The sequence below is a fragment of the Pempheris klunzingeri genome, chromosome 4 (genome assembly GCF_042242105.1).
Source record: "Pempheris klunzingeri isolate RE-2024b chromosome 4, fPemKlu1.hap1, whole genome shotgun sequence".
In the NCBI taxonomy this organism is placed as follows: Eukaryota; Metazoa; Chordata; class Actinopteri; order Acropomatiformes; family Pempheridae; genus Pempheris; species Pempheris klunzingeri.
This window is the reverse complement of record NC_092015.1, coordinates 15,019,709-15,033,347: the sequence shown is the minus strand read 5'-3', so window position 1 is coordinate 15,033,347 and position 13,639 is coordinate 15,019,709. Positions and strand designations below refer to the sequence as shown.

The window sequence follows — 13,639 nt, the reverse complement described above, 5'->3', positions numbered from 1 at the left end:
GTTACTATTGTCCCTAACGACAGCCCAAGACTTAACATTCAGCTTAAACACTTCATGTATTACAGTCTGCTAACTGCAGCCCTTTGTTGGCAGACGTCCTATATGAGATAAATATAGAAGTAATCTTTTGTAATAATACAGATATATAGGATTTTCCTACAGCTTAACCCTGTGATTCAGGAGAAGCCACGTCCTTTATAGGAAAATACAAAAGTAATTTACTAAGTTAATACTCAGGATTGACCTTTAGAGTGACATTATGGCACATTACATGGAGATAGATACACGTTAAGGTTGAATGTAATGAAATACTACTTTGCTTCATCCATCTCACTTGAAATTTGCACTTAATGACAGAAATGCTGCCATGACGTTTATTATGTTGAAATGATAAACACTTACATGCGTTTTGAGATCTATTTCATTTTTCTCTTGGATTTCCTTCAGATTTCCTCCTGTTGTTTGTTTGTATTTCATTAATCTGTCCTTGTGTCAGACCTTTCCTATAATCACTCACACGCATTATTTATGATAGTCTCATATACAGTTTATTGTACATCTGCCCGAAAAAGACATTCCTCCTCTATGGCCGATAATATTGAGACATTTTATTGATCTCTATAGGGAAGCTGTCTTTCCACATGTCTTCCCACCACACAGAGATCAGAGTTCATGGTCAGCTATAGGCCTGACTGGAAATGCCATGATAAAGGACACCTCAGCAGAGAGGAATGACTGTCAACACCAAAGTCTTGTGGTGGTCTGTGCTGCTCCCAGAAAAAAAGCCATTTGAATAGGGGCTGTATTTGCATCAGAACTGTAAAAAAAAATGCACTGCACAGTGAAAAGAGTGGGATATTTCCTAAACCGTTTGTTTGAGGACAGAAGAGAATATCCCATGCGATGAGTACCAGGGTAATCTCTTCTGCTGCTGCTGCGCTACAGCAATGATCTTTGACTTAATATTGGAACCTTACCTCTCACGTTTGAGGACAATGAATGACCTTTTTGGGATAAATACATGACATCATGTCATTTTTTTTTATATTAATACTGTACTTTAGAAATGGCCTGTGCTGTCACATCTACCTCAACATGTTGACCCAGAACCTGTTTTAATCCCAAAAGACAAAGACAGTGGAATTATGTAAACACATACTGTGTTAGCATTTACTTGACTGATGCTAAACATGCTCATATCAAAGTTGCTAACAGAAGAGTTGTTACTTTTTTATCCGATTACACAAAATATAAAATTGGTAACCCAATACGACTGCAACACGTTGTACTGTTGACAACCTAAACTGATTTATATGAAAAAATACATGAAATAAATTGAGATTGATTCGGCTTGTGTAGAAAAACTAGCTCAGCCAATCACAAATCTATAATGATCCATAAGTGTTTTAATTGCATCCCCGTGGTTTGCATGTTGAAGGTAAAATAAATGAGGCCACAACCTTGAAGAAATCCTGACAAAGCTAAAGCACACGTAATTACTTTGGGACTAATGCACACTTGGTGAATGCATTTCTCCGTTTCACGTTTTGTGTCCATGTGCATTTTACTCAGTTAAATAACAGTTTATTTGATTGATTTATTCATTCTTTTAATTTAATCCAAAACAAGTCTAGTCTATGCTCAGTGCAAACACTGAAGTACATATTTAACAACACCATGTACCTTTGTGTGACAGCCACATTTTTTTCATCTAAAATAGTGGTTAGTTGTGGAAGCAACAGCTCAAGATAAACCCCGTTCCAATATACTCACACCACGCAATAAGCCAATCTGAGGATGTTTTTTATCAAAGATAAATACCCATAAAACTCTTCAATCTGCCGTTGTTTCATAAGATGTTTCTGCATGAACTGGAGAAGTTATTGACCCCATAACTTTAATCTCTCTCTTTCTCTTTCCCACTGCGCTGCCTCCGATTCCATCACCCCAACAAACAGGAAGAGATAATCTGGGCAGAGATTATTTTGAGATTAGTTGTGTCTACTGTATGTTGTGTGTATGTCCTCCGCCGGGGAAGCCAGATTCACAGTCGACACATAGGCAGATGGAGGGGGGGGTAGGAATGGATGCAGGATGGACTAAAGGAAGATAAAGAGACAGGTGGGCAAATTGACAGTCAAACACAGAGAGATTATCAGACTGACAGAAACAAAAATAAAATAGTCAGGAGGTGCAAGACAGACAGTGACATGTGGCTGTCCCCCAATGAGGCTGAGAGGTTGCCATGAGGTTGTTTTACTAACCTTCAAGTGGCTTTGCATGATGCTCGCTGACCCTTTATTATGCTATTTTCAGTATGTGCACACTTCTATAGAATGCACAAACCATACAGTAAACATGTTGAATAATTGACAAAACTTGTGTTTTACTGTACCGTACATCCGTTTATGGTGCCATGCAAGTGCCAGCGGTATTGAAATAGCATCATTCACACACAAAAATAAATAAATAAATAAGAGTGACCCTGTAAAAAGCCATCAGTACCAACATTAAGTACAACCTCTGGCTGCATTTTATAACACATAAAAGTGATTTCAATGAGTTCTTTGCAGTGATGTCTACAGATTTTACATTTGGGTAGAAGAGCGCACCGGTTCTTGGTACATAACTCGGTATCAGCAGAAGAGCCTGCGTTTTGATGTTTGGCAAAAGGAAAAGTTCGATTGGTGCATTCCTAGTTCAAACAGGAAATGAATTTCTCCCTCACCATATCTTTAGTATATCAGCATAGTTTGGCTTGTGTAGGTTAGAAATAATTCCAGTCACTGGTTGAAGAGAAGTTGATTCGTTTTTACCTCAATTATTGAAAGCTCTTGAACAATGTGCAGTGTTGTTGCAATGTTAATGAATTTCTGTGTTTATTTTTAACACTTATGTTTGCCAACTAAATATTCAGCAATGCTTTAACCCTTTCCCTTTGCACCAACTGTCAAACTGCCATTTCTCGGTTGCATATTGGTCAAAACATTGTGTTTTCTGTATCTCTGTGTGTATGCAGGCATGTGTGTTTTCTCCACTGCCAATCTCGTATTGTTTGAAAGGGCAGCAAAGAGGGCCTGGAGTGTCTGGGCTGAAGTGAATGCAATACATCAACGACTGAGGTGTAATGGAATAAAAATGATGTAGGTGCTGTTGACACTTTGGTAAAACGCTCCCCCAGCCATAATGATAGAAAGGCAGATGAAGTTAGACAAAGAGAAAAACAAATGTGTATGTAGTTATATACATACAAGACCAGAACAGAATTTGAAGTAACTGTCAGAATACTTTTCCAGTGAGAGCTATGTCCTCTCCTTTTCCTCTTCTTTTAAAACTTTTTTTCAAAATGATTGAATGATTCCATTCCTTTATAAATTACTATGTATCAAATTATGAATGAGCAAACGGCCAATACTAAGCTCCGCCCCGGTCCCTGAATGCACCAATCACAGCTGGGTATAAGCATTATATTTAACAACCTCTATCAGCTTCCCGCTCTGATGTAACAGCTGCCGAGCGCCTATTGTATATCACCACTATATGTTTCAGACTACTACAATATGTCAAAAAATGCACCTGGTGGATGTGTAACTCTAACACTGGGTATTCTGATCATGTGAATATAAACCATATAGAAGTTGTCTAATATAGCAACAATAACTAATCATGCTTAGGTCAGTTAGAAAGTTTTGAGCCTACTTGTATCTTTTAAGAAGATGATTTAAAAAAGCCCTTTCCCTTTTTTTCGTTGATAAATGTGATAAAAGTGATTTCTAAAAACTTTACACTCCTCCACAAACAGTGTCTCCTTTCAGAAATATAAACCAATTTGATACTCATTCTTCTTGCTCACCTTCTTCTTGTAATGATATTTTTCATATACTGTACATATCTTAGCATGACTACATAGCATGGACCAGTACAAACACACATACAGCCAACTCTACAGTCCAGTCCTCATAAATTGATAACATGCTTGAAACACACAGGTTCATGTAGCTCTAAGCTCTAAATAATGTGCAAGGACAAACACACACACACACACACACACACAGTCACTCACACTGTGACAGTCATAACCATGCAGGGGAAAATGTCAGTCTCTTTGTCAAGCAGAAGAGCCTGACAGAATCAATTAGCAGGCAGGGAGAATGGAGAATACTGGATTCAATTAAACTGACAGCTTTCCCCATAGGCACACTACTCACTGGGCCATTATTCACCCAAACCATGTGTGTTTGTGTCTATGTGAAAGAGAGAGAGAGAGAGACTGAGACTGAGACTGTGTGTGTGTGTGTGTGTGTGTGTGTGTGTGTGTGTGTTTCTTGAGTATGAACTCATTTCTCTCCATCCGCCCTGAGGTCAGCTAGCTCTGTTAGGGATTTAGACCCACACAAACACAGTCACAACCTAATCCCTCCTTCAGCCATCCCCACCACGCCACAAACACACACACACACACACACACACACACACACACACACACACACACACACACACACACACACACACACACCACACACACGCACACACACACCCACACACAGAGTCCATAGTTCAAAGAGCAGCTTTGGTATCAATACAGTGGATTCATAGGCCACACACATTAGCATTAGTAGGAAAATGGCTTTCCAACACTAACTTTGAAGAGAGCCCCAGCAAGGGGAGATATCTCTATCAGTCTTGATTATTGCCAAATTCACAGTAACTGTGAGGGATGCTGTTAGGGGTTCAGCGCATTTGTGGCTCGGCCCGGAGGCATTTACACAACCAAAGTCAGAGAGTCCAGGGGCATTTGGCCTAGCAGGGAAAATATCACATTTTGAAATCAATAAGGTGAAAGTAGCTGTGAATATCCATAATGTATGTATAAATGAAACACCACAGTAGCTGAGTCTAGGTGGGTGTGTAGAGGTTGGACTTGATTGTTTGTGTTATTATTATGTGCGGAGCACTTTGTCCAATCCATCTGTAATGTGGGGTGTCTTAGAGTGTTGTTGTTAGCTATTTACAGTAATTTATCTGTAATGTAAGTCTTGTTGCTGTTAATGTGTTTTTTGCCTGGTGATTTCCATAAGCACCTACTAGCCGCAGTCTGTACAGACCTGCAGTGGATTATAATGTGAGGTCTGGCTTATCTGTTGCCATCTCTGTGATTCTGCCTGCTCTGAATTATGAACAGAACATCTCCTCTTATCTCTCTTCATCTCTGTCCTGTCCTCATCTCTTATTCACTTCGGCTCGTACCACAGATAAATAGAGAGACAGAGTTATAAATGAATTTATATAATCTAATGTTCAACAGGCCAAACAATTAGAGCTGAACGAACCTGACAAGATCCTTTTTGGCAACAACTAGCCAGTGACTTTTTATTAACAATAAACCGGTATTATGTTGAGTCCAACAAAAATATTACAGTATTTGATATAAACACTTGAAAGTTTAACTTGAATACACATATACATTACTTGAATTTGAGCAAACAGTGTGCTGCAAACTTTTAAGATAACTGCAGTTAGAAAACTGAAATGAACTTCCAGTTCATCCGTGTGTCAAATGGTCGCACCTTTTAGTAGCTGATGGGAGCTGAAGATACTCGAAACAGCAGATCCACACGCCTCGTGTCACTGTTTTCCCCCTCTATCATGCATCTTCTCAGATTTTTTATACATAAGATCCGGGATGATGGAACAGAAAGCAGCACAGCGGGAGAGACAGACCTCCAACCTGTAGTCGGTGGCCTCTGATTGAAAATTAATAGGCCCAGCTCATACAACAGGTGTCCAGCTCACTTTTGGTATGAAATAGTTAAGGCAACCCACTGCATATAGTCTTTACCAAAGATACAACATGGCACCAATTGTTGCACCACTGTAAATAGTGACAAAGATCGCAGCAGTGACAAGGGTGTTCCTTCCTGACTGAGATAATAATTCAAAAGAATCTGGCTTCTGTTTCCCGATAACAATCTAACTTCGAGGTTAAGGGTGTTTTGTTAGAGCATCCGTACGTAAGTGCTGTCCAGGGTTCTGAAGAAAATCTTTAATTCATTTCAGTTAGCTGTCTAACTTAGCAGTTTGGGAGCAATACACATACACTAGAATATTAAAAAAATGACACGATACAATAAATATGTGCCATATGCACATTCTTTTGACAAATCAATCAAAATCACTTCACACCATGACAAGTCTACAGAGCGTTGGTGGCTCCTGTAATTGCTTTAGTCATCTTTGAACACATGCGAAAGTCATTAAGTTTTAACTTCATTACTGAAGGTTTTTCTGTACATTTACACTCTTAACAGGAATATTCTTAGATGCTTATGAAATGTATATTTTATAGTTTATTTCTGACCATTAAATCAAACTTTCCAAACCAGTGCAAGTTATATACACCGAACAAAAACAATTCTTGTTTTCCACTCACACAAAAGGCTTATTTCTATTTTGATAGTGTGCAATCGGCATGATGACAGCAGGAGTGTCCACTGGGGTTAATGCCCGTGAGTTGAATATTCATTTCACTACCATAAGCAGTCTCCAATGTCATTTTGGAGAATTTGGCAGTACGTCCGACCAGCCTTACAATTACCAGTCCAAATGTAATCATGCAAGATCTTCACCTGCAAGATCATTTGAGGCTAGCCACCCAGACAGCTGATGCAACAGTTGGTTTACAAAACCAAAGAATTTCTGCACAAGCTGTCAAAAACCACCTCAGGGAAGCTAATTTGCATGTTTGGCCTTCATACCAGGGTCTTGACTGGGGAAACTTGACTGCAGTTCATATTCATGAACTCAACTTCAGTGGGGAAACGCATCTTGCACTTTGGAGACTGTTCTCTTCACAGGTGAATCCTGGCTCTCACTGAGCCGAGCAGATGGCAGACGGCATGTATGGTGTCATGTGTGCAGCGCCCCATGCTGGCTCTGCAGTCATGGTATGGGCGCGCTCAAGCTATGGGCAACGAACAATTCATTGATGGCAATTTGAATGCACAGAGATACCATGACGAGATCCTGAGGCCGACCACTGTGCCATTCATCCACCGCCGTCGCCTCATGTCGCACCATGATTATGCATGGCCCCACATTGCAAGAATCTGTACACATCTTAATACTGCTTGGTTCTTGCATAATCACCGGACATGTCATCCATTGAGCATGTATGGAATACCATTGATTGGTGTGTGTGATCATCTCTATGCAGAAGTGATGTGTTGCACCGCATGAGGCGAATCATGGTTACACCAGATACTTACTGGTTTTCTGATCCACAACCTCCCCACCCCCCACCCCTTATTCTTTGGAGTGTGTGTTACCAAAAATATGAAATATCTGTAGCCCCAGTCATGTGAAATCCATAGTTTAGTAACTGATAAATGTCTTTTTTTCAAGAAGTGAATATTTTACAGTGGCCTTTTATTGAGCCCAAGGCATACCTGTGTAATTACCTTGCTGTTAAATCAGAATCTTTATGCCCCACCTGTCAGGTAGATAGATTATCTCGGCAAAAGATAATTGCTCACTAACTTGGAGACATATGGTTTTGTGTGCATAGAGAAAAAAAAAATGTATCTTTTATTTCATCTTGTGAAAAATAGCAGCAAGAAAAAGTGTTGAGTTTTATATTTCTGTTCTGTGCATATACTCTACATACAGATTGATCGAGATTGATCCACTTACTTTAAAAGCTGTCCTGCTGTGCTCCACTTTGGGCTTCCAGTGAGTAACCACTTAAATTTATGTTACATTCAGACGCTTTATAATCTAGTGATGGACTGTCATGTAGTTGCAATAATTTTTGTACATATATATTGCTGAGGTTGTCGTCGTCAGGATCTCAAATACGAGCAGAATCACATGCATATAAATCAAATAATATGAGTCATGAAATGTATATATAGCTTAGTTAATTTTAGTTTTTGAAATGGAGAAAAAGAGAACAGCAGCAAAACACTGATGTCCAGTGTTGTATGATACTTGTAAAACAGGTACCGCCCCTGTATGGCAAGAAATATTCTGTCCCAGTTTCCATGCAGCTTAAGCCCGACAAAGACAACATGCTTGTCATTTTGGCCAGAAGCTCATAACTCCAGAGAATATATCTACTGTAGCCATTTAATGTCTTTATTTGGGGCCCAAGCAATAAAATTACTGGGCCAGAAGCTCGTTTTGTTTGTTTTGAATCGTCCTCTCTAACTTCATCTCAGATCATGAAGAGATCAAACTCTCCCATCCGTATTACCATGTGGTTTTGGCTGGCTTGTTGCATTCAGACTTGTTCTGGCTGTTGTACAATAAAGTGAACTAGTTTGATTGTTTGAACAGCGAATTTGGCATCTGCAGCGATATAAGAGATCACATGAGAAAAGAATACCGCTAATTTCCTCCTGAAGGACATAACGTTTGAAGACACCACAATGACATTGTATGTCCCGGTTGAATACAGGAACAATGTGTGATGTGACATAACAGATATGTTGCAGCCACATGTACTGCCGTTAATGTAACCAACGTTGCAGCGATGGTCTGTGTTTTTCCTCCGTCTAACTTTGTCTGCCTATTTCTCTGCCTCCCTCTGCATGTCCAATTCACTTTGCCGACTCTTTTTTCACAGACTATAACAAGCAAGCGGTACGACATGTTTCTATTTTTGTGACCTTGAAACGCACAAGACTGAAGAACAAAACAGGAGTTGCATGCAAATAAGCTAGCAAACGGCAAGGTGTTGGTATTTTTTGTGAAGTAATTGCGAGAACAATTTCTCTCATCTTTTATCATGTGGTGATTTTGCCTGCTAGTGTGAAAGGAATGCATGTTAGAAATGCGCAACAGTGGCAAAATAATGCAAATGAACAAGAGTGATAACAGTCATCTAAATGACGAATAATCAAAGAGCCTCTCTGTAAAGCTGGACAGTGACCACAGGACATCATTATCCTCTGGGAATAATATTGTGTCTCTCAACCAGGTCACAGCTGAACAAGCAAGTAATACAGAAACAGACAGGAAGAGAAGCAGACAGATAGACAGATAGACAGGCAGACAGACAGACTGACGGGCAGTAAGTCATTTTGACACACGAACACACACATACACACACAGACAGAAGGAGACACTTAACCAGTTAGCTCTTCAACCAGCTGTAATAGGTTAGATTTTCAAGAGCCACTGCCAGATTTCCTTCCATTTATCAAACCTATCGATCCACAAACCGCTCATGGCCCATCAACCACAGAGAGAGAAAAGGGGGCAAAAGAGAGACAGAGAGAGAGAGAGAGGAGATTAAATTCATTTAAAGTGCAGTGTTGACAGTGGGGGCCAAGTACTAAATTTAGCACATCTATCATAGATGAAATACAGAAAGGGGGAGAAGGAATGAAAAGAATAGAAGAGGAGGCGTGTTAGTTTGCGCTTTAGAAGGGGATAAAGAGGGAACATAGATGTAGAAGAGAGTGAGAGAGAGAAATGAAATATTATGGAATGAGCGGTGTTGACACTGGGGAGCATGTATTTAGTTCAGCTGGCGGATTAAAGCCTAATTTTACATCCATCTAAGTGGGCCATAGGGGGAGAGAGTGGGGCTGATGCTGATGCTTGTTAATGGCTTAAGAGTCTTGTAAGAGCTGGGATAGACTCTGAGTTCAATGACATGTTGTACTTGATACACGCCAGAGGTTTTAGGGGCTCAAGAAAAAACATGTTTTCAGTTCAATACAGTCAAGTGGAAGATCCGGGCCTGCTGAAGCCTTCAGCTTTCATGTAGTGCTGCTGCTAAATGAAAAAAATGAAACATGACTCCAATGTTGATAACGTTGGTTTGCTTTCTCTCTTAAATTGAACACACTGTCCCTCATGTGCTGAGTAAGTGGAGTCAAAGTCCACTATTCTATTACTATCTATTTAGATAACCACATACTCTACGTTGTGATAATTGGTGGCAAGATTAGTCTGCAAAGCCAAAATTAAAATGCACCTGCAGTGGGAATAGCCGCAACCTCCAATGTCTCACATTTGTTGAAGTTTTTGGGAGATAACCACAGTTAGTGACTTGGATTAGCTGTAAATCTGTAACTGTGTATAGAGAACGCTCTGTTTCAGAACTCTCCATAGAACCCCATGCTGGGAAAATGTGAAGCTCTTATTTAGATCATCCGTTCCTGCCCTGATTTTTAATGCACACATTAAAATGTAATGAAGTCAAACGCACCTTCCTGTACTGTAAGCACGCATGAGAGAGAAAGAAAAATATTCACAAAGTAGAACAGAGAAGAAAGACATGCGCTGCAAAGATGTAGACGGACAGTTAAAGAGCAGAAACAAAGAGTACGAAGTAAAAATGAATGAGAATGGGAGACTCAGCTTTCAGGCTGCCTGGATATTTTATACAAGGAAAAAAAAAAAGCCATTAATACTGATTGCACTGATGCACTGACATGAGCTGCCTTGGTTACATGTTTACACCCTCACACACAAAACTTGCAAATGATCTACTTGGCTTATGCAAATGCAGTGTCAGCAAACGCAATAATGCTATTAAATCAAAATCAAAATGTATCCACACAGACAGCAGCAGAGACACACGTTTGCAACAACACATGTTCAAATGCGAACAGCAGCCATCACATATTATGTCTGTCATTACATGCACAGTCACACATAAAGAGGCCCTCATGCATGCATGTACACACAAAGTTACAGCAGCCATTATTTTGCCGCATGGTGTTCTGACATATGCGCACACAGATGAGTGCAGACACACATTCATACATGTACATTATGAGCGCGGGCGGTGCAGTAAGGAGTCAGTAGGCTGTGATTATTCTCCTCTGCAGACTGCAGGCCGACGCCTCTCTCCAGCTCTCCATCTCCACCTCGATAAACCTCATAATAAGCAACCACACCTTTCCATGCGCGCCTCCAGGACAATATGTAAGTTGAGGTCTCTGACCCCGTGTACGGCGGTTATTTAAGAGCCGGTTATTACTGTAGCCCCCCCCCCGCTGCGTGAGAGAGTGAAGAGGAGAACATAGGACGAAGATGACAGAGGAGGTAGAGAGAATTTACAGACAAAGCAGAAGAGAGAATGAGGAAGAACAAATAGACGCAGGCAGAGAGACGGGTTTAGAGCATGAAGGACAGTGAGAGAGAGATACTTATTACTAGCCTCAGTAATAAATGACAGATCCCACACATGAGCATGCATGAGTGCATACTGTATGTGCATACGCTCCCACACACACACACACACACACACACATACAGTGCACACCCCAGTGGAGTATAACAGACTCAAATGGGCCAATTAAAAGAGACCGCTACTGAGACATCGGCCTATTAGCAGTGACGGGACGCTGTTTTCAACAATTAACAGTGATTGCTCAGTGCCCGTGTGAGGCCATTAGCTCAGGGCACAAGAGAGACATAAAATACTTAGCTTTGAAACAACACAATCAAAATCAACTTGGCTTTGACTTGGAGATTGTCCAACCTTCTAGCACAAACACTTCATATACACTGGCACTCCTTTCAGTAGCAATACCAAAAGATCTAAACTGTATAAAGAGAAAGAGCCTTTGCTTGTGAACAGCCTCTGTGCAAAATAATGCAGTAAAAACACAGTCTGACTTTAAACCAGCAGAAGCTATAACATTCAGGGTGCAACCCTGTCATGCAACATTTGTAGCTTGTAAATTTCACGATATAATTATCGTGTTCTAAAGCGCTAGAGTGCGAGTGCAAAGAGTGGCAGAACAGCATGCAGTTCTGTTTGAGTATTTTCTGAGGTGGTGACTGTGTTCCTAAAGAAACTTGTAATATCTTGTAACCTATCAAGTCAAGTTGGTAGAAGTGGGGAAAAAAAAAATTCTCTCCCATGAATCTATTAGCAGATAAAGATGTGCTATCCTGTTTTACAAATAACCCCATACTGTATATTTTCACCACTATCTTTTTCACCATACCGCGCTGACAATATGAAACAAAACAATACCTCCATCGGCCCATCTATTGAAACAGAATTAAGACTTTACAGCCATCCTGGCGACACTATGAGGCTGTACTGAGCACAGCGATGCTTTGAGCCAAATGCTATTGTTGACATGCTAAGATGCTCGCAATGATAATGCCCACATGCTGATGTTGATGCAGATATGATTTAGTATCAACCAATTTCACCATTTTAGTTTAGGTGTTACTTTGCTGTATGATAATTAGCACCAAACACAAAGTACAGACAGGGATGCAGGGAATGACATTAGTAGCATTTGGCTAACGGTGGCAGATTAAAAGATAACAGATCACCAAAGTTATTGCAGTTCATCTTGTAGGGATGATTAATGTATGCACTGAAGTCTACAGCAATCCAATCCATATTTTATTCAATTTTTCCATTTATGTTAGCTTAGCCCAAGTCACCAACCTAAGGGTGCTGAGGCCACATCCCATGTTATTAATAATAATAATTTTTACTTCCATTTTTACAAAAACATATGTATCGTTGTCATCCGGTAACTATGCATCGGGTTTTAATTTGCCAGCTAATATGGCAAACTGCTGTGTCGCAGTTAATTTTACATTCTTTTGTGTGTCCGTTATTCTTTGTGATGCATATAAATCAGACTGAGTCATTTGAAAATAAAAGCTGTGCTTCTTTTACTTCTTCAAAAATCCCATCTGCATTCTGCTCAGCTGGCTGACGGGCTCTCTTCCATCCTTGGGACAGCTGGCTTTGACCCCGAGTTGGCATCACAGTCTCTTAAGTTATTTATTCAAATTCCAAACAAGTGGGTTTTCATGTTGTACTCTTCTCCAAAGGACCAGAAACCAAACCCAGTATATTTTCCAGGCACAAAGGAGTTGTTCGAGCTCCAGACAGCCTATCGTCTGGGCATCTTTCCAAACTCAGCAAGCCAGTTCTGTGATGGAGCTGGTCACCCAGAAGTGCGTCGTGGTCCCTTTGTTTACAAACACTCCAGCTTGTTCTTCATTCGCTTTTCGACAAGAGAAAACCCCAGATTGATTTTTTTTTTTACACTAATCCCGGACAAAGCCACATTTCACCACAAAAACACAAGCCAGCGGTACATATATACCACTGAGATGCTCTGGAATTCAAGTGCTAGGGAAAAAGTGAACACTCAGCAACCTGTCAGCAACTTTTCAATTATTTCCCAATGGCAGCACTCTTTCCAGGTATCTGTCCCCTAAAGTTCGATATAACTCTTTGATTTGTGTAAGTGTTGTTTTCTGTTATCATCTGACTTTTCTGCTCTGTGTGAATGAATAAGAGATGGTTGTTGTGTGTTCAGGAGTTTGGTGACGGTCGGTAGGACCACTGGCAGCAGGTCCTCTGTGAGGAGCTGAGCCAGGTCCTTCACTCCTAATGAGGCACTGCTCCCTTCCTCCCCTTTGCTCCTTTATTTCATCTTTCTTTTATCTTTCACTCTCCCTCCACCCTTTGTCTCCCCTTACCCTCATCCCAATCCTCGCTTCCTGTCTTTTCATCTTGCTCCATGCCCCTCCACACTCCTTGACTGTTTTCTTTCCGTTTTCTCCCAGTCATTCTTCTTCTGTCCTCTCCTCTCACCATCCTCCTCTCCTGTCTTCTCTTTCATCTGTCCTCAACTCTAAC

At 40.5% G+C, this 13,639-nt stretch overlaps 1 protein-coding gene across 1 annotated transcript in view; it reads right to left on the bottom strand.

Annotated features, from left to right (window-relative positions):
* The window catches only part of LOC139199943 (leucine-rich repeat and fibronectin type III domain-containing protein 1-like protein), a 59,682-nt gene that overhangs the window by 24,099 nt on the left and 21,944 nt on the right, over nt 1–13,639 (bottom strand). The gene's annotated exons all lie outside the window — the stretch shown is intronic.